Here is a 26,358-nt window from a genome sequence, read left to right on the forward strand (position 1 = left end):
TTTAGCGTGCGATATTAACAGATGTATATCAGAACACGGGTGAGACAGCCTCTTTGAATATGTACACCATTTATCTATTGTTGACATTTTTACCTGTCTTTCTTGCAGAATCCATTAGCTTGCCAGTAATCAGGAAAAAAATAGTCCTTCAACATTAAACAGATTTGCAATATTAAGATAGCTATCATTGAAGTGAGGAATAGAAAGTGAAGACAGTGACAGTAGACAAGATTGCCTACAAGAGAGTTGGACTCTTTGAAGACTCTGTACTCTTGGTGCATACATATTTGAGTAGTCCTCTCTCTGTATAGCCTGTCTTATGGCTATATTCTCCAAGATGCAGATACCCATCACTCTTTGTTTGAAGTTAAATCTTATGAAAGATTAACTACAGAAATACTTTTTGTTCCTTAGCAGAAAATATAAAGATTAGGGTTTTCTCAAATTCTTAAGCTTTCTTGTCTTGAAGGGCTATATATTTTTCTCACTTTATTATATATAGGATTTTCAGTTCTGGGACGTTTAAAAATAAAAATAATCAGTGCCACCTACTGGTAGTAATTCATACTGTGAGCATTGTCAGTTCATCCTCAGTTGCATCCCACAGGACACTTAAGTGGTGGATGGAAAAAACACACAGGTAAATATTGCATCCTTAAAATACTGTAAGGCATCTGAAGATCATGCCTCACAAGTAAAGATTGGCCAAGTTAAGTATTTCACCTTGTCCTACCCTGACCGCTGATCTTGCAGTGCAGGCATGTTAATCCTCACTTTACAGAAGCAGCAGCTGATACCTAGGGAGGTTAAATACTTTATTCAAGATTCCAAGTAATAATTATAAAAGCTATAACTTAAAAAAAAAAGCTCATTTTCCTTTTACTAGATCAGAATACTTTTGTGAAGCTGTCGAGGGACACTAACTACACACCAAATGAGAGTATAAGGACTCATGATCTTCAGACTCTATATTTGAATTTGCTATAGCTGTTACTGAGTCTTTAAAATCAGATTTATAAGAATGAAACAAAGTAAGCGTCACACAGCACTGAACATTTTAGTAAATTTATACAAGTATTAATGACCGTATTTTTGGACTTCTCATCAACCTTCATGTCCATAAGGAATTTCTGGGGCCAGTTGGTCTTTTTTCCCTCTTGCAGAGTAACACTGTTCTAGTTGAGAGTTGTGTCAATCCTTTTGTTTTTTTAAATGTATTTATTTATTTTTATTTTTCCCAGCTTATCTCATAAAACCTCAGGTTCCATGTTTTCTCCCTATACACACAGACTTCTCCCTTCTCTCCTTACTGCTTTTCTCTTAGAGCATCTGTGCTTGCATTATTTGCTCCATTTTTAACATATATCTCAAGTATATCTCCATTGATGAAATACTGTTTTTCAAGGCTCAAAATTATTAATAATTCATCTCCTGATTTCCCAACTGAGCTTTTTTTTGACTACATAATGTAGTAAATTTTGTTGCCTCGATATGAAATATCCTCAGTTTTAATTCCAGTTTTGGCACTTACTAGCCATGTTGCCTTGGACAAATTACTTCATTTTCTAGGCCTCACTTTCCCTTTCTGTTTAAGGCCAATGTTAATTTCTACTCTGGTCAACCTACAGAACTGTTGTGAGGAACAAGTGGAGTAATTGTGTGATCACACTGAAGTTACAGCAGCGTGGTCCTCTTGGCTAGGTAGCAGAGGGCTTGAAATTGAAATCCAGATAGAACCCTAGTCTGCTGGAATCTGCTCACCACAGGGTTGTGTTGGGTTGGAGGCAGCCTGAGTCTCACGTCAAACTGTCACTCTCCAGAAAAATTATTAATCATACACAGATCCACGTTTTTCATTCGTCCATCTCGTTTACAGTTTTAAACATGGTAGAAATTGAAACAGATATTGAACAGGGAAGCCCTGGACTTTCAAAGGTTTCACAAGTTACAGACTATTCATATCCTAAAGAGATGCTTTGAAATGTGTGGATTTGAATAGAAGAAGCTTTTAGGTCAAAACCAGATTGATTAACCTGTCAGCAGAGGTCGATGAATACAATAGTTTATTTCAAGTAATGTAACATTTCCCAACATGACCAAGCACTCACACTGTTTCTTCTTTTCGAGGTTCTAATTCATGGTTATACAGTTATGAGAATTACCGCCACCTTCATGTGGTGCCTGAAGAATATTTTGCCATATTAAACATATTAAACATATTGCTCTTAAATTTGTGTGTGTATGTCTAGACATGTTACATGAGTGTATATGTGTGTGTAAGTATGTCTAGACATAATATATGAGAACTGTGATTCCATTCTTTCCCTACATTAGCACTGAATACTAGCATTGCAATTATTTTATATTAAAATATTTAACAATATTTAATTACATTTAGAAAATAAATAAAAACATTTTAGTCTTTAAATAATTTAATAGATTATTGGGGGCAAACGTATAATAATGGTGGTAACACGATTGGTAATGAAAAACGTGTACAAGAAGGAATTTTGGCCAAAATCCAGAGTAACTCTTTGGTTATGAATGGCCCACAATTTGAATATTTTACTGAAGACAGAACATCAACTGTGCCAGTAAATGATGACATCCTTTGGGATAATTCAACAATTATGTATGAGATTTTTCTGGATCTCTCTAAAGATGGAACATATTGATGAAACACATTGCAAATATGACATGACGGGAATGCTGACTAAATTTTTTTTTTAAAAGCAGTTAGATTGAATTTAGAGAAAATATAAGCTGTATCAGAAGAGTGCAACAAAACAACCAAAGATTCTCCAAATAAAGTGCAAAGCTTGGTTAGCATAAAACAGGAAATTTTGAATTTCCTTTATCCATAGGACTGTTTTATTGCTATTAAAGAGGCTGGCAAATGCTTCACAAACAATTGAAATAGATGCAAGTTTGACTACATCACATTTAAAGGGATTTACCAATATTTAAGAAAAAAATAGTTTCCAAATCAAACAAAAATGCAAATGAAATATGCAACAACAACAAAAAATACTTCAATAAAATATATGAAAGTCTGAGCAATGAAACAAAAACATTTGCACAAATTTGAAGAAGATTCACATACACACAAAAAAAATTCTGAAATTAATTTCCATTGAAACCATTTTCTGGGCATTATATGTCATGGTATGATCTCAATCAAAGAGAGATTTGAACATATTAAATAACTTTTATTTTTATTTTGCATAATATGTCAGTATTAAAATTTGGAGGGACAGATAACTTTTAAAATACTGTAAGGCTCTGAATAATGCTTTAAGAATTTTGGTGAACACTGCAATATATTAGCAATAGCAATTTATATGATAAACTTAAATATTTTACAATGATTTCCACAATGACATTTATTATATATAATTAATTATAACATTTAAACATTATATACAGTTAATTATTTATTTTTAAATCTATTGTGTGTAAGACAATTTCAGTTAACAAATTTCTCTACATTGAGATTATTTTTAAAAAATAAAGTTTAAAAAAGTCAAGAATGGTCGTCTTAATTTTGCATTGCTACCCATAGAATATAAATTAATATGAACAATGTTAATTATAGTAACAGTTAAGAATTTTGGTAAAACAAATGCAAGAAAATAAACGCTACAGAATAAATATGTCGTAATCTATTAGGTATGTTTTTGTATTTTACTCAAATAAATACAGCTGTAGATGTAGATATGGGTAGAGTTGTAGATGCAGGTGGGATACAGATGCAGATATTCTCTCTCCAGGGCTTCAGTGGTACAAAGGGAAAGCTGCTGCCTTAGGTTTTACGGCTTTGGATACATCAGTTTTGTTTCCTTTGCTGGTTCATACCTAGAATGTTACTGTATACTCAACTGCCTTCAGATTTCTGCGCACTGGCATGCTTAACCTTCATAGTTCATCCATGTAGAACCGACATCTTTCACGAACCTCACTCACAACTCTAGTAGATTGCAGTGCAAATAAACAATGTCAGTCTGAACCAGGTGAACACGGATTTGAAATGCATTCTAGCTGTTGGTGACCTATCTTTCTGAATCTGTTCCCCTACTTACAAAATACAGATAGCAATAACTATGCTTCCTTAGTAATGTAAAAGTTAGAATTAAGATGTTGAAAGAACTTACTACAGAATCTGATTTATAGCTGGTGCTCAGTTTTTATTAGCAGGTAAAAATTTACAAAAGCTCCACTTCTTGTCACCGTTTTTATTTTCTTACACTTTTATCTTCTGAGGATTGATATTTTTTGGTGATAGATGTATTTGATTCTTGTTCCATTTGATGCTTATATAATAAGCTCCCTGGGGAACTATGAATCACTTATCTCAAAATCCCTCACATGGTCTAACTTAGGCGATTTACAGGTAGTTAATGCCCAATCATTATTAACCCAGTTGGATTTTATCTGTTAGACTAAATTTTATGAGAATAAGTCATATCAATACAGAGTAAGCAATCGCTAAATATCAGTACAGGTTCTTGATTATGGTTATCATGCCTTATAAATTCTACTTTCATGTCAACAAATAATTATTATTTTACTCAATATTCTATTGACATCTGTCAAGAGAACGAAATCTGACATAAGCACATCATAGGATCAAGAGAATTTAAAGTAGACAGTTCACAGGATAAAAGAGGTAAGGAGAAAAAAAGCAGTGCAGTTTACTGGGCATCTGTTTCTTACCAGTGTCATGTTTGACTTAATTTCTCTCTCTACAAGAACTCTTTGAAATGTGATCCGTTACCCCATCTGGTAGATTAACAAATACATGGGCAAACATCTGAGTTCAAAGCAAGTTTTGTACATTATTCAAGATTACCTCGCTGCTAATGAGCAAAAAGCAATGTGCTTTCAGCCGCAGGTTTTGTGCTTACCCCAGGCTATCTTAGCTGCCAAGCTCATATCTATTAAGTTATTTGAATTAATTTAGTGAACAGCTTTATGGAAAACACTACACTTCTGAGAATAAAAAAAAGAGGAATCAAAAGGCTCTTAATCTCCAACAGAACTGCAAAAAGAGCATCATCTGAAATGGAAATAAAAAATTAAACTAGAACTGAACTGTTGTAGTTTTAGACCATTTACAGGCACACGTCAGAGATAATCCCAAGTTCGATTTCCAGACCACCCAAATAAAGTGAATATGTCAAGAAAGCCAATCACACACTTTTATCTGGTTCCCCAGTGTGTATAAAAATGTTTACACTATACTGCAGTCTATTAAGTGTGCAATAGTATAATGTCCTCCCCCCAAAATATACCTTAATTTAAAAATGATTTATAGTTAAAAAATGCTAACCATCATCTGAGCCTTCAGCAAGTCATAATACTTTTGCTGGTGAAGGGTCTCAGGGAGCAGGAAGGCCTTAGGAGAGGGGAGACATGGGGGAATGGCCAGCCAGGGGAGCAGTTGGAATACACACATTTATCCATTAAGTTTGTCACCCTTATACAGGCCTGGTTTGTGGTGCCCCAAAACAATTAATACAATAGTAACATCTAAGATTACTGTTCATAGAGCATCCTAACAACTATATTAATAATGAAAAATTTTGAAATATTTTGAGAATTACCAGAAATTGGCAGGGAGACAGGAAGAGAGCAAATGCTGTTGGAAAAATGGTGCCCATAGACTTGCTTGATGCAGCATTGCCACAAAACTTCAACTTGTAATAGTAATAAAAATAAAAGCCAACAAAACCCCCCCAAAACATACTGTCTGTGAAGTGCAATAAAGCTAAGTTCAATAAAATGAGGTCTACCTGTACTTCACTTCTATTGTGTGTTCAGGAATAATTTTGGATCTAAAATTGCTTTTCAAATATATTTTGCATTTTGGTATTAGAAAATTCACCGCTTGAAACTTAAAAAGATGTTGTTTTATATCCCAGCAAGTACACAATAATTAATATACAACAGACTGCTAACATTGCTGTCAGGTTTTTAAGGGACATAAAAGACAGAGCAAAAGTTTTAAGTATTTTGTGATCTGGGAACAGGGCATATTAAGAAAGAAAACCAGACACCAAAACAACTTTACTAGTGTTGACAGTAGTGTTAAATCACTCAAACTTGAATTGAAATCAAATAAAAACCCAAGCTATAACAAAAGGTGTTTTATTATAGTATTCTATGCTCAAATAAATCAGTCATAAGCTAGAGAGAAGTAACCTATTTAAATAGCATTAACCATGCACAGTAATAGCAAATTTAGACTATAGAAAATTGACATAGATCATTGATTTTTTTTTAACAAAGAAACTTATAACTGATTTAATAACCAGTTTAAGTGTCGGCCAGTTTAAAGCAGCAGACCGTTGGGTCTCATTAGACATATTTTTCTCCCTCTAAACATCTGGTTTATGATTGAGTCTCCAAAGGATTTTGTTCATTTCTGTAACTCTCAAGTCATTTCTGGTATACAGATTATCCTGAATTTACTTTCAGCTAAAATATATGATAATGAAGAAAAATTCATATGTCTTCACACAGTTTTCAAAGTAATAGGAAGATGCAGTCAGGGAAATTGTGGGAAAGATGATAAGAAACAGGTCAGAATGAATAATTTTTCTGTTGCACAAAGACTCATATTAAGTTTAGACCTCCTGGGGGCCAATGGAGAGACTAAATTACTTTCTCTTAACATTCCTTCTTAATAAGAAAAAAAAAAGAAAAATGAATGCATTTTTCAAGTCTGGAATGACAAATATTGAAAATGGGTAAGATAGTTCAGAATTTGCTCTTTTGAGTTTAAAGAGACAGTCATAACAGTCCTAGTACTACTGTTTTCTTGCAAAGTGCCAGACACTTTGTTAAGTGCTGATCTTCATAAATTAGCTTGTTTAATCTTCACAGAAATTGTGTGAAAGTCATACTATTAGTATCTCCATTTTATAAAGGAAAAAACTGAGACTTGGAGAGTTCAAGTAACTTGCTCAAGGCTGAAGAGCTGGTAACTAAAACAAAAATAGAACAAACCGTGACCTGAAGCCAGTTATGTCTGAGTCTGCAACTTAAACTTGTAAACGCTAAGCAATATTTCCTCCTTGAGAAGCCAAAATGCTGCCTAGTAAATGTGTAGATACTACCACGTGTCAGTTACTGCTTTCATATGATACTAAAACTCCAGGAGCTGCCTTCTTAAGACCTACAGTCTTGAGGTATACTGTCTCATAGCATATCACAGCGCTAAGAAAGCTTACTGAACCATAGCATAAGGTTTTGCAGTGCACTTTCTGCACAGAGACTCCCTGGACTAACCCCATTCTCACGTTCCTGTTTATCTCAGTCATGGCCGGAAGTCAAATTGGCTCTGTTATTAAACTCGGCTGCTTATCTTTATATTATTCTATACACTTTCTACTCAGATCTACTCCCCTACCATCTTAAGTCCTTCTACCAAGACTTTGTGACTGTCTACAAAGGAGAGCAATTCTATTAATATTTTCTGAGAATTTGTGCCCTTTTTACCCCCTTTCCGTTACTGAAATATACCTCGTCTGTAAAGATGCTACTATTCCTAATCTCTCTCAAGATGAGGCTGGTTTGTGTTTCCTCGACTCCGTACCTCAGAGCTGGAAGATTGGGTTTGCATCACTTTCAAAACATTATTCCCCCTCTGTTATAAAAACTTCACTTCTAGAACCTTTTCCCAACCCGTAGAAGGATGTCCCTCTCCTCCTTCTGAACAGACATGGCACGCATGTGTGTGAAAACCCACGTTGTCCTATTTTTTATTGTCATTTGCTGATGTTGTCTCTCTCCCCGTATTTATGAAGCATTTTACATCCTGGCTTACTTCCTGATTATATTAAATTTCTATCATAATTTTTTCAAGCCTTCAGATTTTAAAAAGTTAAATCATCCAACATCTCATTCAATGACCACCTTCTCTCCAATTACCATTTTTTCTGACTCTATTTCAGGAACTTGCTCTAATGTTCATACACATTTATTTGATAACCTCTTATAAAAGCTCAAACAGTCCACCAACAACTTTTGATTGTTGTTTTTCAAATTCTCCAGACTTGCTGACTTAAGACATTAAAACCAAGCATTTGTACAGACCCGTGCTCTCCATTGGGACTGTAATTCTAAAACATGTAATTTAAAATTTTCTGAAAGTAATTTTTTTTAAAAAGGAAAAGGAAAACAAATGAAGTTAATTATATATTTAACTAAGCTTTTCCAAAATATTATAATTTCAACATGTAAACAATATAAAAATTATTGAGATATTTCCCCTGAGAAACTTTGTGAACCAAGTACATTTCAATTTGCACTAATCACAGTCAAGTGCTCAGATGTAGCTGTCACATTAGGGCAGGTAAACCCAACATATATAAATAGGTTTTAGAAGATTTTAGATTAATAGCAAGAGTTATGATAATATGATTTTAGGTTTTTTCTTCATTATAGAAGCTGGACACTTCTGTCCTTAGTTTCAATACCAATAATTTTATGAATAATATATGTAAATGTTATTGTTGGTTCCACCTTTCATAGATAGGTAAAGTGATCACCAGAGAAGAGGTGAGAAGTTCCCAGGCTACGTTGTTCTATGGCATACTCTGTAGAAAAAATAAATAATAATAAAGATTTTTCAGGATAAATAAATATATTTTTTCAAACTCTTTAAGATGAAAATACATACCATGAATCTTGAAATGAGAGACAAGAAATTCAACATTTCCATGACTTATTTGACCACAGCATCCCTCTCTCTAAAAACACCATTCACTTCACTTAACTCTTGGATGATGAGTCAGAGGGAGTACACTTGCTAGTCAAGTCCACATTTTCTCATGTTGTCTTTATTCCATACTGATTATATTACATCAATTCTCTTCATCAGAATTTTTTTTAGTAAAAATGTACTGAGACATCCGGTTTCAGCTTAACTAGGTAAAGAAGTTGGAAGTCATCAAATCTGTCCTTCCAACAAGGAAATAAACATGACGTTACACAATGATAAATAGGTCAACTCTCCCAGAAGATATTACCTTAAAAAAAAAATCCTTAAAAACAAAGCATAAAACAATATGGGGCAAAAACTGATAGAACTACAAGGAGAATTAAGTAAATTCACTATTATATAGAGACCTCTATATCCCTCTCATTAATTGATAAAGCAAGCAGCACCTGTGAATGACATAATTTGGAAATAGGGTCTTCGCAGATGGAGTCAAGTTAAACTGAGGTCATTAGGGTGGGTCTTTATCCAACATGAGTGCTCTCCTTAGACAAGAGACAAAGGCATACAGAGAGGAATGACTGTCCTGTGAAGACAAAGGCAGAGATTGGGGTTATGCAACCTTAAGTCAAGGGACGTCTGGAGCTACAAGAAGTCAGAAAAGGAAAGGAGGGAGCTCTCTCAGAGACATTGCAAGGAGCATAGCTCTGCCAATGTATTATTTTTGGATCTGATTGTAAGAGAATAAATTTCTGTTATTGTAAGCCCCTCAGTTTGTGGTGATTCGCTTTGGCAACCTAAAGGATCTAATACACATTGAGAGGCACGAACTGTGAAAACTCACACAAGGAAAAACCGAGTATCTGAAAAGACTTGTGTCTATTAAGGAATTGAATCAATAATCATTGGGAGTTTTCAAAAAAAAAAATTAGAATCTTCCAAATAAGAAAGCACCATGTCCAGATAATTTCATTTGTAAATTCTACAAAACATTTAAAAGAGAACTGACAGTAACTTTCTACAATATCTTCCTCAAAATGGAAGCAGAATGAATATTTTCTACCTCATTCTATGAGGCCACCATCACCCTAAAGCCAAAATTGATAAGGACATTACAAGATAAGTAATATCCTTCCTGAACATAGATGGAATAAAACCTTAAAAGTATATTAGCAAATAAAGGTGAATTTTATTAAAATAAAAATAATCTGCTCTACTCCTTTTAATAGATGAATAAATGTGATGTAGCCTTATAATGGAGTATCATTCAATGATTAAAATAAATGAGCTATCAAGCCATGAAAAGACATGAAACAATCTTAAATGTACAAAGGTTAGTGAATGAAGTCAGTCTGAAAAGGCTGCATACTGTAAGATTCTGACTACATAACATTCTGTAAACAGCAAAACTATAGAGACAGTAAAAATATCAATAGTTGCCAGGAGTTCAGAGTTCATGGAAAAGGGCAGAGGGATGAATGGATGGATCACAGAGGATTATTAGGTAGTAAAACTTCTGTATGATACTGTAATGTTGGGTACATGACCTGTGTGTTTGTCAAAACCAACCGATCTCAACAACACAAAGACTGAGCGGTAATGTAAACTATGGGCTTTAATACAACAGTCAATCTTCATGTCCCTGGGTTCCACATCCACAGATAGATACCGAGGACTGGCTATGGGACTTGAACACCTGTGGATTTGGGTATCCACAGCACATCCTGAAACCAGTCCCCTGTGGATGCTAAGGGACACTGTAATGTACCAGTATTGGCTCATCAATTATAACCAATGTACCACACTAATGTGAAATGTTAATAATAAGAGAAACTGTGTATAGAGGAAAGAAGGAAATACGTGAACTTTCTGTAATTACTGCTCAGTGTGTAAACAATATGTAAATAGCTCTAAAAAATAAAGTCTATTAATTAAGAAAAGAAAGTCTGCTCTTCAGAGGACCCATTGAGAGAATGAAAAAAGAAACCCCAAATGCAAGAAAATATTTGCCATATATATATAAAATAAAAAAATTTTATGAAAAAATGTGCAAATAACTCTGAAAACTCAACAGTCAGAAAACAACTCTGGTCTGGTGATTTTCATATTCCCTGTTTCACAAGTTCTAATAGTTTATCTACATTTTTAACCCCTGAGAAATCAGATGGATTACTTAATTGCTATTTCTCTGTCTCTAAAGTAAGCAGTAATATGTTTTTGCTCTTATTTATTTACTTACTTATTTATTTATTTCAAAGTTTCTATTGATAATCACTTGGGAGGAGACAATAAATGATTTTAATAGAGAATTCGGAAAGCTAAAACTTCTTAGAAATTATATTTACAAATTTGTTGTTTATATGCCTTTGAAATAACAATGATGTAATTTTTATTTTTTCATTGAGAATATGAAGTTTTTAAAAAATATCCCCTTGTAAGAGTAGTTTAAATCTCCACTCAAGATAGGATACGCTAGTTAACATCCCTTCAGTAGGTGATAAACCAAAGACAGTAATTTGCATTTCTGAAAACCTCAGACAGGGCGACACAACTTACATGGCGTTCACCTCAGTATATTCTCCACCCTTGTAATTGCCCTTTTTAATCTTTAAATCTGTAACAATTTCATTTGACCAGATTTCCTCCTCTAAAGTTTTGGGCTTTCCCCAGGTTTTATTTTTTTTTCTATCCATGATTTTACTGACATTTGAAAAGAGGATAAAATTTGTCATTGAAAGCTGTCATCATATAAGAAACCAGACAATGCAGACAACTCATTTTCCCGTTGAGGGAAAATACTTTTCTAGTTGGTTGAAACACACTTTATTATGTACACAGCCCAGCTAAGAGGAAGGGGCATCTGGCCTTGTCAGGACATCTTAATGTTATTTGTAAATAAAGACGTGGCCAGCTCTTGAAGACCTGGATCAGCTGGCCAAATGAACTCAGAAGGGCATTCCTTACAGCCTTCATTTCTTCAGGGCAGGACAGGGCAAGTTGATTGACATATGTGGAATGCCTCTTTTGCGATAGATATTGTACCAGGCATTTTTACACACATTTTGTAAAAATATCAAAAATCTATAAGAGTTATATACTTTTAATATTCTCATAGATATGGCAACTAAGGCTTAAAAAGTTAGATAGCTTGCAGGGATTCAAACAGCTAATAAGTGTGATTTTCACGCAAGACTATGGACTATCTAAATCGGGGCAAGGACCAGTCTTTGCTTTACTACCAAATCATAATATTTCTTAAGAATTTAGGACATTTCCCTTCCCTTCTCGTATTAGGCATTGTCTCCTCTTCATGGGCTAGGGAGACCTTTCTGCAGGTTACAGTCCTTAAGTCTCTTCAGGTAGTCTGCTTTATAAGCTGTACATTTTGAGAACTGTGTAAATCATTCATATCAACAAAGCACCAGAAATGAGTTTATATTCAATCTCTTTACTCCTTTTTTTCACATAATATATAAACATATATGTATGTGTCAATATATAAACATTATTATTACTGTTAATATTACTATTATTATTACCACTGCTGTTTTTGTTAGCTTTTTTGTCCCTAGTAAAGTTACATAAACTTTTAACATTGAAGCAAATATGGGAGAGTACACAGTGAACTAGTCTAATGATAACTTACATTGAGCAAATACCTGCTCTGCCACAGGCTCTGTACCAAGCACTTTGGTTGATACTTAATTTAACTTTTCAATAGCCATGAAGTATGTACCATTATCCTTACTGTACAGATAAGGAGACCAAGAATTAGAGAAGATAAGCAACTTTCCCAAGGCACTGCTGATGAACAGAAGAGCCAAAATTCTAACCCACATGTATTTACAAAGCCCGTATCTTTATGTGCCCCCTTGAAAATAGAGGTTCAACTTTACTTGTAGTTCCTTTTAATACAGTAAGTTTCAAAGAGTCTTTTTTTAAAAACAATAAATAAAAAACACCCGATTTTACCATGAATTCTTATTTATCAACAGGCATATTTAGTAGACTTTCTGGGCCTTAATTTGCTAATCTAAAAAGTAATCGATTGTCTTGGGTAACTTCAAAAGTTATTTTCAGTTATAAAATCCTTCATTCTATTCCCTGTAGATAATGTATCTCTTTATAATAAAGAAGTAAACGCATATAGTTATTGAAAAGACAACTTTCAGTGGGACCTTTCAATAGATTTCCATTTACTTCATTCTCACAATCATTGAGTTGGAGCTGAGAGTGATTCAAATAGCGCTATACTCCTTTTTCCCTTTGCAATCTGTCCAGTTTACTCCAGGGAACTTGTTGGAAGTCCTATTTTTGAAGATCTCAAAGGAGAGTCTTCTGAACTTGTATCATGCTTTGAATGCCTCCCATGTCCACATTTCTTCTGAGGAAAGTTGACCATATGGGCTCTTTACCTTGACTTGGCTTGTTTGACTAACGTTGTGTGTCTGTCTCAAGGGTTACTGATTTATAAGCTGGCCAGTGGCCTCATTGGTGATCAGACAGGAGAATGATGCTTGACCTAGATGGTATCAGTGACCAACGAAACCAATGAGTTATCTCTCTCTCTATTTCCTTCTTTCTCTTTCTCTCAATATGTTAAATAAAGTATGCATGCAATGGTTCAGATCATCAAAGGCTGCTGCGAAAACAGAAGCAGGGGTACAGAATAGCTAAATGGTTATAACGTTACAGGGAGAATAAGGTTCCACGGAGTCATTCTTCTGGGATGGCAGCTGCTCGAATCCCCGCTGTTTGGCTGTTAGAGGTACTTCCCCAACCATAATTCATGACTGGATTGTGGGAACTTTTCTTGTAGGAATCCTAGTTTTCCAACATTCTTTTCCTCTGTCTCCATGAATCTTGACAGCAAAATCCTCTATCTGAGATAACCTGAGCATGTTTAATTCTCAGCAACTGGAAAGAACGTGACTAACACACAAAGCCTCTTGGCATAGCCCGATTCTCTGTTGAAGACCTCCACATGTAAGTAGGCAATCTTCAATGTGAAGTGAAATCTATCTTACTTCACTTACTTTTGCACTTTGTGCACAGGTAGAAGTTGCATCCTGGGTGCATCTTGAAACAATTCTTTGTGTACTTTAATTGAGCTATTAATGTTCTTTGTCTTAAGGCTCAGTCAAAAGGTATTTTTTTAGTTTTGTATAACTCATTTCCCAATCTTTTCGATAGATGACCTTAGTTTCTTTAAACCACATTTAATTTCTCCGTGTTACTCACAGCTTGATTCTTTTTCTTCTAGATCCTAAGACACAGAAGGAAACTTAAATTTTAAATGTCTAAGTGGTTAAGAAGGCAGAATTCTCTGCAGACATTGGCCATGCAACCCGTACCTGGTCTGCAACTATTTATATAATAAAGGTTTTAGTCAGGAAGCTGTTTATTTAACAGGTCAGTAAGTGTGTGTTCACCTCTAAAACCCAGTGTAGTGAATCCACCATCCAAATGAGAGAATTCCAGAAATAAAGGCATATTTATATGAGTAATCAAAAAATATAAATAAATATCAATGCATGTTGCTTACCAGCAATGAAATTTAACCATTAAACTTGTGCATATCCCAAAGAATTCAGTTTTTATTCTGATGTAAATTGCCCATTTTAATTCTCTGGGTGGTTGGAAATGGTATTTTAGTTATTTTCCCAATCCTATTGCATGTTTTGTCATATATCTGGATGGAGTACATGAATGTAGGTGTATGTATGAAAGAGCAAGTGTTTGTGTGTGAATGTGAGAGCTTTTCAGCCATGAAAATTTCTATTGCACTTATTAGGTGCCTTATAATTGTACCGAAGTGCTTTTGTAGACAAGCAAAAGTCTGATACTCAAAGTGTGGTTCTGGGACCAACAGCATTGGCTTTACAAGGAACTTGTTAGAAATGTAGGATTTTGGTGTCTAACCCAAATGTACTGAGTGAGAATCTGCATTTTAACATGCTACTCTGGTGGTTTGTATGCACATTACATTTTGAGAAGTACTGCTGACTACTCTTCCCCGGGTTATAGTCCTTGTTTTAATCACTGTCTTTCCGTTTGAGCAACGTCATAATATATTGTCCTGTCTGTGTTTCCTTTAGACTGTGATGCCTAAATTCTCGGTGACCTCTTTATTCCTAGTCGATCTTGTTTTCATGATCACTGTCATAAACAGTGTTTTTCTTGGTCACTTTACCTTATAACATGGGATTTTAGATTTTGAAGACCCTGTATTAAGATTGCCAGACATTTTGGCGAATCCGATCACTAATCACATGTTTCATCCTGATTCTGTTGATTCAGTAGCTATACTTTCTAAACTCATTTGACTGTGTATCTTAGGACAGGCTGTTTATCTGTAAGAGTCTAGCCCTTTTTGGTTAAGTCCACTAAAAGATGATCCATCTCTGACAAACAAATCGGTATTCTATTTATATAGTTTGCTATTTCTATTTTTAAGTTTCTAGCTCTTCACACATGGTGGAGGAGGAGACCATGGGATTGAATCCCTCATCCCTCTTCTACTACATTCAAGCTAAATGGTCTTTGGCAAATCACTTAATTTCTCTTAGTGCCATATCTTCATAAATGATATAGGAATAGATTCTGTCATGAGGGGGAGGAGAATTCTGTCGAGCACCCAAAAAAGCGCTTTGTGCACAATTGGCTCTCAAATATGGCTGTGCCTTTTCCCTTTCCCCACACAGATGCAGAACAAGAAATAAAATGTCCAAGTTTCCAAGGTTGCTGGCTCATCCTGAACTGCTGCCTCCTTGGCAGACAAAAAGGGTTTTGAAGCTTCAGCTCTTTCCTGGCTGCCATGTCTAGGTGGCACATTGCTGTTCATGACCTAGGGACTCCTTTATTCACTGAGATTCCCCACTAGCTTTCTCAAATTCTGAAAAGTGGCCGTTGTATGAAGCATGAAAGAAACATTTGCTCAGACACTTAATGAAAATAAGGTAATATGACCAAGAGCAATCTGCTTAAGAAGGTAATGAGAAAGCTACACATTTTTACATATCCTTTCTGAGTAATATTTCTTCAGTCTCTAGAAGGCTGTAGTGTGTGGAGAGTTTCTTTTTTGAGGCAGGGATGAGTATCCTTTAACTTACTGATCAAAGAACAATAGAAATTGAGAAAGATTTGACACTTATAATGCCAATGAGTTCATTCACCTATTTTATTGTTACAAATTGTAATCATCACTTAGTAAACAATGCTCTAGACCCTGTATGTACAAGGATGATAAAAAGTCAAATAAGGTTCATCTCCTCCTAGAGCTTAAATTCATGTGAGGCAAAAAATACTTAAAAGACAAAAACTTTAGGGATGTTAAAAGTTATGAGGAAGATATCGTAAGGTAACATGGTAGATTTTATACAAGAGTTGTCCTGATTCTCTTGTTCTCCATGTATCAGTGCTGTTTGCAATATGACTTTGTAGTTCCTCCCATTAACAAGTATGGTCTTTTTGCCACCTTTGACTCTGGGTTGGCTTTGTGACTTGTTTTGGAAGACTATGACAGAAATGACAGCGTGCCAGCTCTGTGAAAGGGGCTCAGAACCTCTTATGTGATTCCTCTAGCTCCTTGAGAGCAAGCTTAGACCAACGTGCTGGATGATGAGAAGCATGTGACCCGGGCACCAGCTCTAACACATGCATCACCACCAGATATGTGAGTGGGGTCATCCTAGAACAGTCAGTCCCCCAGCCCAGCCACCAGCTGATCTAGGAGAGAACCTACCCAAGATCATCTGAACCTGCCTGGCCTTGCTGAGTGGAATTACTCATCCCCAAATCCGTAGAATTATTCATAGACTTGTGGGAAATACTGAATAAGTGTTGATTTAATCTTCTAAATTTTAGGGTGATCTATTACATGTCAATAGATAACTGATATAGATGGAGATGACTGGAATAGAGAATGGATGTCAGATACATCAACTGGAGAAGGGATGACATTTGAGCTGAGAAAAAAAAAATGACAAAAAGATATCAGCCAAGAAGGCATTTGTGAGCTGTCCTGGAAACAGCAAAGCACTAAGGAAGCACTAGAGATAGTATGTCAAAGAAAAGGAAAGGCCAGTGTGACTTTAGAAACATAATCAAGAAGAAGATGAATGAAATGTCATCGTTGAGATAAGCAGATATCTGAACATCTGAGTTACTTTGGCCTTTTGAGAGGGGCTGGACTAGTCAGGGTTTAAGGGGTATAAATGAAAGAGGATACACGTATATTTGAGGCCAAATTATTTTCTTGGAGTTAATGACAGCTACTTGTGAGTCTGACTTAGCGATTGCAAACCTATCAGCAAAGATGGGCAGAGTATTTTTTCGCAGTACTACAGAGACATAAAATTTCAGCCGCACATTTACTTCTCGAGATAAAAGTCTCTATGGAGATGTAATTTCTTTTGATGTAAAAGACAGCTATTTTCAGAGGTGTGCTGTGCACAGCTCCTTTGCCCTGACTTGAAGTTTGGCATCATTAAAATGATCTGGGTGATGTGGTTACGGCTGCTGATGCCGTTGCTGTGAGATGTGTCAGGCGGTCCCCACTGAGAGCTGCACGATCTGACCTCAGGAGGTTGCCCCTCACTCAGCGCTTAGTGACAGAACTCAGCTACCTTGGTATGAATCATCAGTAGTTAGTTTATAAGTATGACCTGAAATCATACACCTTGCCTGGCTGAAAGGCTGGATTTAACCAATGTTTTACCCTAGCAAAGCTCTGCAGAGTCACAGCTGAGGAGTCTGACTGAGACTCCATCAACGTGGAGTGACTGTGAAGTGATAACAACCACCTTATGGGGGTGGGTCGTGTGTTTTAGGGCCACAGTACACAGCGGGAATGACCTGATAACTAGGAAAATTAAAATCCCATCTTCTAGGTATCATTTGTGTAGTTTGAGTGAAGCTTTCTGGACAGCAGTTCAACAGATACTCCTTAGATTTCTACTAGGAGCCAGGCATCAGAGGAAATAAAATAAAAAACAAAGTTCCATCTCTTTAGAATCTAGTTAAGGAGAAGAGTGGTAACAAGTAATTAAAAAAAAAAAGTGTGCTAAGTATAATCCTAGAATTATACATGGAGGTTGCGCCCAGTCTAGGAAAAAGAAATTATTCATTTGCCTCATCTTTGAAACACATCAGAATACAGGTCAATTCTTAAAATCACATGATCACATAATATTTCTAAATTCTGTTAGTATAATAAGAATACTAGATATACTTTGTAGGTTTAGCGAGAGACTGTCAACCCTGCTACCAATTTTTAAGAGAGTGTTTTGTGTTTAATCAGCAATACAGAAAATCTGTTCTTCAGATCCTAGACAGAATTTAATATCTAATTATGTACCCCTCAGTTCTTATCAAATGCCTAGCTGAGAGAAATGATAATTAAGATAGTTTAAGGGACATGAAATTATAGGCCCTAATATAAATGGCCAACATTCTTTGACTTATTATGTAATTGGCTTCTGCAAGATATTATTCATTACTATGATGCCTATGAATAATAATCACCATATCTCTTGGGGAAAGCATGGTTCTCATGACTGTTTCAGAGATTGAATTATTAAGCATTAACAAATAAGTTGTCAACGGCTGAGCCATGAAATGCTTGGAAAAATGTAGTTTTCATATGTTAAAGTGTAATTTTTTTTGTCATGTATTTCCAAGTGAGTATCTTTAGTGACTACCTAGAAGATCCTTCCTTGTGAAGCTGGTTTCAGGGGAAAATATCGACAATTTCCACTTGCCTTGCATACTGCTGTATTCAGAGACACATTAAGATCAGAAATACCATCACTTTTGCATCGAAGTTCTAACTTTGTATAATATCAATGCAACTGACTTAATGTTAGTGGCTTGGAATGATGGTTCTCGAAATGTAGCCCAAGACCAGTAGCATCAGTTTCAGGGTCACTCTGAAACCATTAGAAATGCAAATATATCGCCTCCATTTTTCAAATTGAAAACTCTTGGAGTGAGGTCTAGCGTGCTGTGTTTTTACAACTGCCCTCCGAAGTGATTAAGATGCACACTGAAGTTTGACAACACGCTGTAAAGTCAACCATGTTGACTCAGCTGAAGAGCCGTAACTCACGTTGACATCTTATGAGAATAGAAATGAACGATAGACAGAAAACAGTGAGAGATGTCATCCATCTCAATTTCAGGAAGGTACCTTTTCAAATTACAGTCACATCAGCAACACAGGGAAATAAGATAATTACTCCACAGAAGTTAGATGGATAAAGGTGTGCTTTCAAGGACACAGTAGCTACCCAAATCCCTTACCCACATTCTTCCCTTCTAGGAAGACAGACGATACTTAATTAAAGGTCTAATATAATATATACCAGCAACTCTATGCTAAAATCCTGGACAACCTAAATTCTAGAGTTGACATGTGTCCTAGATATGTGTCTTTCTAAGAATTTTGCTCTCAGTGCCAGAACCTTATTCTTTTTCACTCTCTTCTTTGCCCCTGATTTCAAATCCTGTCTTTTCCGGAGAGATTTCTATACCTCATTCTTAATGGTGTGCCTTAAAAGAGGCTGGCTTTCTGCAGAGTCCTAAGATGTGCCTACCTTTAGCATACTCTCTTGCTCTGACTTATTTATATCTAAATAACATCTATTTCTGAAATGGTTACTTTGTAAACCCTCTGAGCTATGGTGTCCTCAGCTACAGGAAAATAATTATGGCATCCTTCCTCTCGATTGTCCTGTGTTGTTGAAATCCAATAAACAACATTATGTAAGTAATTTTTGTCTGTTAAAATAATAAATACAATGATCATAACAATGCCAATAATAATAATAATAATAATAATAATAATAACGGCTTTTGTCTTGCTGAATCTCTGTCAGTCCAAAGTATGTTTCTGGGTTTGTCCTACTAGGATAAATTATTCTCCTAGAGCAACTGGCTGAATGTCTGTTCCCCGCAAAGTTTATATTTTGAAATCCAATCATCAGTGTGATGGTATTTAGAGGTAGGGCCTTTGGAAGCTGGTTAGGTCATGAGAGTGGAGCCCTTGTGTACAGGATCAGTGCCCTTATAAAAAGGACTCCAGAGAAGTTCCCTTGCCCTGTCTGCCACGTGAAGACACAACAAGAAGACAGCCATTTATGAACCAGAAAAGCCCCCCCCCACCAGACGCTGAACGTACTGGCATTTTGATCTTGGACTTCTTAGACTCCAGGACTATGAGAAATAAGCATTGAGTTTTCAAGACACTCAGTCTCTGGTTTTTTGCTCTAGTAACCTGAAGGAACGAAGTCTTTTCTCTGAGCAAGAGTCTTCCAGTTCCAGTTTTTTTTTTCCCCTTAAGGGTCACTTCTTGATCTACTGTGTCACGCACCCAGCACTAGGTAGTCCTGACAAACAGGAAAACAAAACAGGTCAAGATTTAAAGAGGAAAATTGAAAGCAGTAAATTTCTGAATTAGAAATAACTGGGGAAAGAAAGAAAGAAGAAAGAAAGAGAAAGAAAGGAAGGAAAGGAAAGAAAAGAGGAAAGGAAAGGAAGAAAAATTTTAAAAAGATAAGGAAAAGCTTGCTAAATATAGAAACTGGGAGAAACTATGGGAGAAAGAGAAGTCACATAGACTACAAAGTAAGTGAACCAGCCATACAACACCACTGGGAAGTTACAAGAGCAAATACTGGAACAGAATTTATATTATTCAGTTGAATAAAGCTCCTTATTGCATTTTGTATTAAACATTACTCAGCAAAATATTAAATTTGTATACTTCCATGAATTAATCTTAAGAGTTTAAAAGGATTTTATTCTCTCTGTGGAGTCATCTGCTTTCTTTCATCAGTTCACAGGTTCTAGAAAGAGGCAAAGGTAAGAGGCAAGCAAAGATAGGGACACAAGGACCTCTCCAATCAGGCCTACAGCATCAGCTCTAGTCATTGGTGGGAAAATGTCTCTCCCTCTCATTTTTAAGTGATTAAAACTAAAATAAAGCAAGATGTCTCTATTCAATCCAACTCCCTTTCATTATCTGTTTTCTTCTTGATCTGATCAAAATAAATGTTTAATTTTTCTTCTTCTCTACTGATTCCTTGTGTGAATGAATGGTTGGATTAGATGAAACCTTAAATTTACTCCGAAGGATCTCAGATCTTTCTTAATTCAGCTATTCTGCTGTTATATTCCTCACTATCCTTTCCTTATTTAAAAGAATGTAATAATAATAACTGTGAGAGAATCAGTGAGAAAGATCTAGGTGAGCTCATTTGAATTTAGACTTTCAGGCACTGTAATAAAAATGATTTAGTTTTATTTATAATAACAGTTATATGTCTTATAGACAGAAAACGAATCTTCAGTCAGACCTATGTTCTGCGGACACTTCTATGTTAAACTCTTATAAAATCAATATGACACACTTATAAGCATTAGAAAATGCGGTTTTATATCCAGAAAAATGAAACAACAAAAAAGAAACTTCAGTGCACCTAAAATGTAAAGTTCTGAATGGTGACTTGAAGCAAAACCTTTTTATGTTTTATTTCCAGAATGTCAGAAAAAAAGAAACAGCCATGGAAGAGATTTTGGTGAGATATATGAAAGAGTTTCTTGATCACCACTGGTGAAAAATACTTAAATCACATAGAAGTCAAAGTTGTGGGGTCTGTCTCTTTAAAATATTTCAAAGAAGAACAGAACCTCTGCCAGATGGCTTAGAATTTTACCTGCCTAACAGCAGAAGGAGGGAAATTAACTTGCATAGCATCCTCTAGCTTTACAATTCAACGATGTAGATGACGTTATCAATATATTCAAAATAACCATTGGCTCAAAAGATAGAATTGAGTCATGTATATAAAACCATGGTTTAGTGAAATCCAGTTGGTCACAGACGTCTATCTGTGACAGCCATGACCACGGCTATGAGCTGCGATGTTTTAAACAAAGAGTCATTGGCAGACTGGTAGAATTCAGGAGAAAAAAAAGAAATTATGCCTAGGAGTGAAGCATTCTCTCAAATAAGATCATCTGCTTAGAACTGGAAAATGCTCAACAGTACTGGCAAAGTAAATTGCCTTTATCTAAATGTTTAAAACTTCTGCTCGTTATATATGTAGAAGAGTAAAATGTATTCTACTTTATGCTTGAAAAAATACAAAGAAATTTTAGAAAAGGAATCTATCCCTTGGTAGGCTAGTCAACAATTATTTATTTATTCCACTGCAAAGATGTCATATATCACCACTCAGATATTTAGAACCCAGTAAGCCATGGAATCCATTCCTTTGCAGGGACAGGATATCTAACTCTGTACAATGTGCCTCTCGGTGCTTTTCTCTGATTGTTGAAACCTTGTTGTTAGAGAGTAAAAATCCAAAATACTCCCTGGAAATCTCCTCAAGAATATAACTATGTTAAATCGTAGTATGGCTCTGAGCATTTCAATGAATAGGTATTGATGTATCTTTACCAGCTCTGCTAGAACCGCACACATCAGACCCACCTTATTCTCTAAAACAAGCAACAGCTGAAGTGGAGACTTAATGGCCAATGCAGGCAGTACACAAAAGTAAGCCAGGTTGCTTTGTCCTCAAACCAGTTTCCTGAAGAGTTCTTCACAGTCTTTATTGTCATGAGAATGATACAGTTTTGAAATGCATATATGAAAATGCACTTAGATCTTTCAATTTTCTGTATAAGTTGAATTACTTAAGTCTATTCTTAAAGAAGTTTTTGGCCAAATACACACCTGGCCCATGAATTCAAGTGAAAGGTAGCACTGATTATTCTTTTCAAGGTGGTTTTCTGAATGCCTTGAAGATTCTGAAAAAAAATTAATCTGATATCCAAATACATATGATTCCATTAAGTTATCCATGAGGACTAAGACAGTGATGTTTTGCTTGATATAGAAAATGTTTTCCCACTAACCAAGCAGTGTTTTATTCATCAACTTCAATACACTGAACACAAAGAAAAAGCAAACTAATATTCACTACCTAAGTTATCTAACTTTGTTTTTATCTGTATCACCTATCAGTTTCTTTCAGTGCCTATCTGTATCATAAGGTTTGTGTGAATATTAGGGTTAACTTCCTATGTAATGCTGCATAATGTAAAGTGCTTGATTTCTCCATAGAAGGAAAACAGTCCCTCAAATTATTACTTTATTTTCCTTCTCTATCTAATTGTTCTCAACTACTTAGTCCATTACAGTCTCAAAGCATTCATCATGTGCATTAGACACGGTTTCTGACTTCAAGGCATTTATGATGCGCCAGAAAAGGGAAGGTGTAATCAACCTAACACACACCTGGACCACAGTCATCCTTAGTATCAGGGTGCCTTAGTGATTATGTGCTGTAAGTTCAGTTAGTACCATTTAAAACAAATTTTATATATATATATAGATAGATAGATAGATATGTAGCAATTAAAATTTAGTATCGAATGTGACAGGAAAGCTAATGCAAACGATCTTGAAAATAAAGGAACAATTTTGGGTGCATGTGGCCAAAATCTCTAGATGTTATCATGGCTTATTGCATCAGCCCAGACTACATCACTGGGCACCTGGGTTCTCTTCTCTCTGCTTTCCTTGGTGGTGATTTATCTTTATTCTCCACAGTGTGGTACTGCATCATTTTCTCTTTCTGTTTCCCATAGGTCAACAGGAAACCTTTCTTACTCATAAAAAGGAAAGGATTTTGACCACAGAAGTCAAATCAAAGACTTGGATCTGGCTCTCATTCAGTAACTAGAGAGTAAGCATTAAAACATGATACTACTAAAATGATCTTCTAAGGCAGCATCGGTAATCTCCCAGAGCTGGCACTATATAACAGGAGAAATGTATTTCATTGTTATAAGATCGTAAGTGTAAAATGCCTGACATACTGGGATCCACAGAAAGTCACACCTCATTTAATATTAATTTTCTATTTCTGCTGTGACAAGTTAGCACAATCTTAGGGACTAAAACACTGGAAATTTATTTTTTAAAAGCCCTGTGTGTCTGAAGTCCAGGTGGGCTTGGCGGGGTACTCTGCTTAGAGTCTCCTAACGCCAACATCAAGGTTTCAGCTGGCCTGTGCTCTTATCTGGAGGCTCTGAGGGAGATTCGCTTCCAAGCTTATTTAGGTTGTTGATAAAATTCAGTTCCTGTGGGTGTATGGCCAGGGTCCCTATTTCTTCGCTGCCCATTAGGTTAGAGAACTCTCAGCTCTTAAGGCAACATGTGTTCCCCATTCTGTTGCCTTCTCCACCTTCAAACTGTCAGTGCTTCACATCATCCTTCTCATGGTTGATTCTTTCTGATTTCTCTTCTGCTGTGTCTGTCGGACTCCAGAGGAAGTTCTGTTTTTAAGGGTTCATGTGATTAGACTGAGGCCACCCAGAAAATTCAGGGTAACTTTATGATCTTAATGTCTGTAATCTTAATTATGTCTGCAAATTCCCTTTGCACATAACAAAAAATATTCCCAGGCTTACACCAAGGCTCAAAGGTCATGGGGGTCAAAATTCTACCTAAAACACATTCATTAAGGGTTCAAGGCCATCCATAGCAGAGAGCTGGACTTGGGGCTCTGGGAGCAGGGCTGAGCCGGAGAGAGAGGCTATGTCAAGTTGGGAGATGAAAGCAGACTCTAATGACGGGGAACCAGAAACTGAAGCAATATGAAGACAATTCATTTTCAGTGGAAAGACAGCAAAGAGTTATTTCCTGTAAAATGTTATGAGCATAGTACTAAAAATTGCTATAAACGTCAAATGGAAAGGACAAGATATCTTGAAGTCTCTGGGACAACATGGAAAGTCAGCAAAGAAAAAAAAAATTCTATAGAAGGATTCTCTCTCCACCTGCCGTATAATTTTGCTAATATTTGGTCTTATCAACGTCACATGGTAGAGAGTGTTAGAACATACACATCTTTGGGCATTTGTGTTAAACACAGAAATCATGACCCACAGCAGGGAGGGAAATAGCTCAGTGGTAGAGTGCATATTTAGCATGCATGAGGTCCTGGGTTCAATCCCCAGTACCTCCATTAAAAAAAAAGAAATCATGAACCACAAAATTTGTCAAATTCCACAAATTAAAATTACGCATGCGTATATACTCACCAAAATTATTGTGAAAAGACAATCCATGATTTGGAAGAAGGCATTCAGAACACACATGCTTAAAAAAGAAATAGAACCGAAAATACAAAAAGAATTCCTTTGTGGTGGTAAGAAAAATTCAAACAGTATTTTTAAAGCAATGGGAAAAGTATTCACAAAAACCACAGAGGAGGAAAAACCTAAATGATCAATATACATATAAAATATTGGCAACCTCATCTGTGAAGAAATTGCAAATTAAAACCACAATGAGACACTATTTTACACTCATTTGTTGGTCAAAATAAGTCTAATCATACAATGTTGATCCAAGCAACTAAAATACCTTTTCACTAATTTGGAAATTTAAACTGGCCAAACCACAAGAGGGGATAAAGTGCCATTTTCTAGTAAAGTTGAGTAGCCATACATAATTTCTTAATAGTTTTATTTTAAAATTTATACACTAAGGAAAACCTTGCATACGTTCTATAGCAGAGATTTTTAAGATCCTTTATAGCAGCATTGTTAATAATAGAAAACATACTAGAAAGGAATCAGAGATTCAGATGTACTGGAATGAGTAAATAAATTTTGTCTATCCATGTCTTGGAATAGTATTAGACAATGAAAATTAATTAAAACAGGTATTTGCAACAGTATGTAGTAAGATTGTGGTCTATTTGTTTTGGTTTTTCACTTTTCAAAAAAATTTTAAAAGTTACTGTATCATATTGTCAATTAAAAACAACCCTGAGGAATATTATCCAGTTTGGAATAGATTTCTCTATGGGATAATTCCCTCAGTATGTAATGAGTTACCTGTCTAAAACTCTAAGAACAAGGAAAGGGGGGAAAAATAGTTAGACAGAGGTAGAAACCACAATCCCCACCTGTCTGAGCTCAGCCTGCTGTAACAAAATACCATACAACGCGTGGCTTAAAGCTGCAGTTCATTTCCCACAGTTCTGGAGCCTTAGAAGTCCAAGATCAGGTGCCAGCATGGTGTCCCAGTGAAAGCCCTCTTCTGGTTTCTTGCTACACTTCACATGGCAGAGAGACAGAAGGCTGCCTGCTTGCTGTATATTCATTTGGCTGAGAGAGAAGGCAGGGGAGAGAGAGGAAGAGAGAAAGAATGAGGTGGAGAGGGAGAGAGAGAGAGCGCCCAGCTAGCCGCCTAGTCTTTTCTTATATAGGCACTAATCCCATCATAAGGACCCCATGACCTCATGAACTCATACAAACCTTATTACCTTCCAAAGACCCCCATCTCCAAATGCCATCACAATGGGGGTTATGTCTTCAATATATGACATTTGGGGGTCACAGTTCAGTCCAAAACACCACCTTAAACCTGGATAGCTTTCTGAGGTGTAAAGCCAGCACACATGAAACAACAAAAGTTCATTGGAAATTGTGTGGCACCAGCTGTGGATGCTGAAACATTTTGAGAAGGAGTAATTTATATTATCTAATCAAACATATTTATTGAACACCTAAGATGCAACTAAGGGCCAAACAAGGTAGCAATGACATGAGTC

The 26,358-nt window shown here is 35.9% G+C and overlaps 1 long non-coding RNA gene across 2 annotated transcripts in view; it reads right to left on the reverse strand.

The window, feature by feature from the left end:
• Window positions 1-25,982, reverse strand: part of LOC140699017 (uncharacterized) — a 30,014-nt gene extending 4,032 nt beyond the window's left edge. Inside the window, exons 1-3 of one of the 2 annotated variants that reach the window (XR_012077045.1) lie at window positions 25,711-25,982; window positions 9,172-9,308; window positions 8,520-8,600 (exon numbers count right to left, since the gene is read on the reverse strand). This is a non-coding gene — a long non-coding RNA (uncharacterized lncRNA). Of the gene's footprint in view, window positions 1-8,519; window positions 8,601-9,171; window positions 9,309-25,710 lie in introns of those variants that run through there. The other variant, XR_012077046.1, reaches the window with a different exon arrangement.
• Between the last annotated feature and the right edge of the window lie 376 nt (window positions 25,983-26,358).

The sequence above is a fragment of the Vicugna pacos genome, chromosome 10 (genome assembly GCF_048564905.1).
Source record: "Vicugna pacos chromosome 10, VicPac4, whole genome shotgun sequence".
In the NCBI taxonomy this organism is placed as follows: domain Eukaryota; kingdom Metazoa; phylum Chordata; class Mammalia; order Artiodactyla; family Camelidae; genus Vicugna; species Vicugna pacos.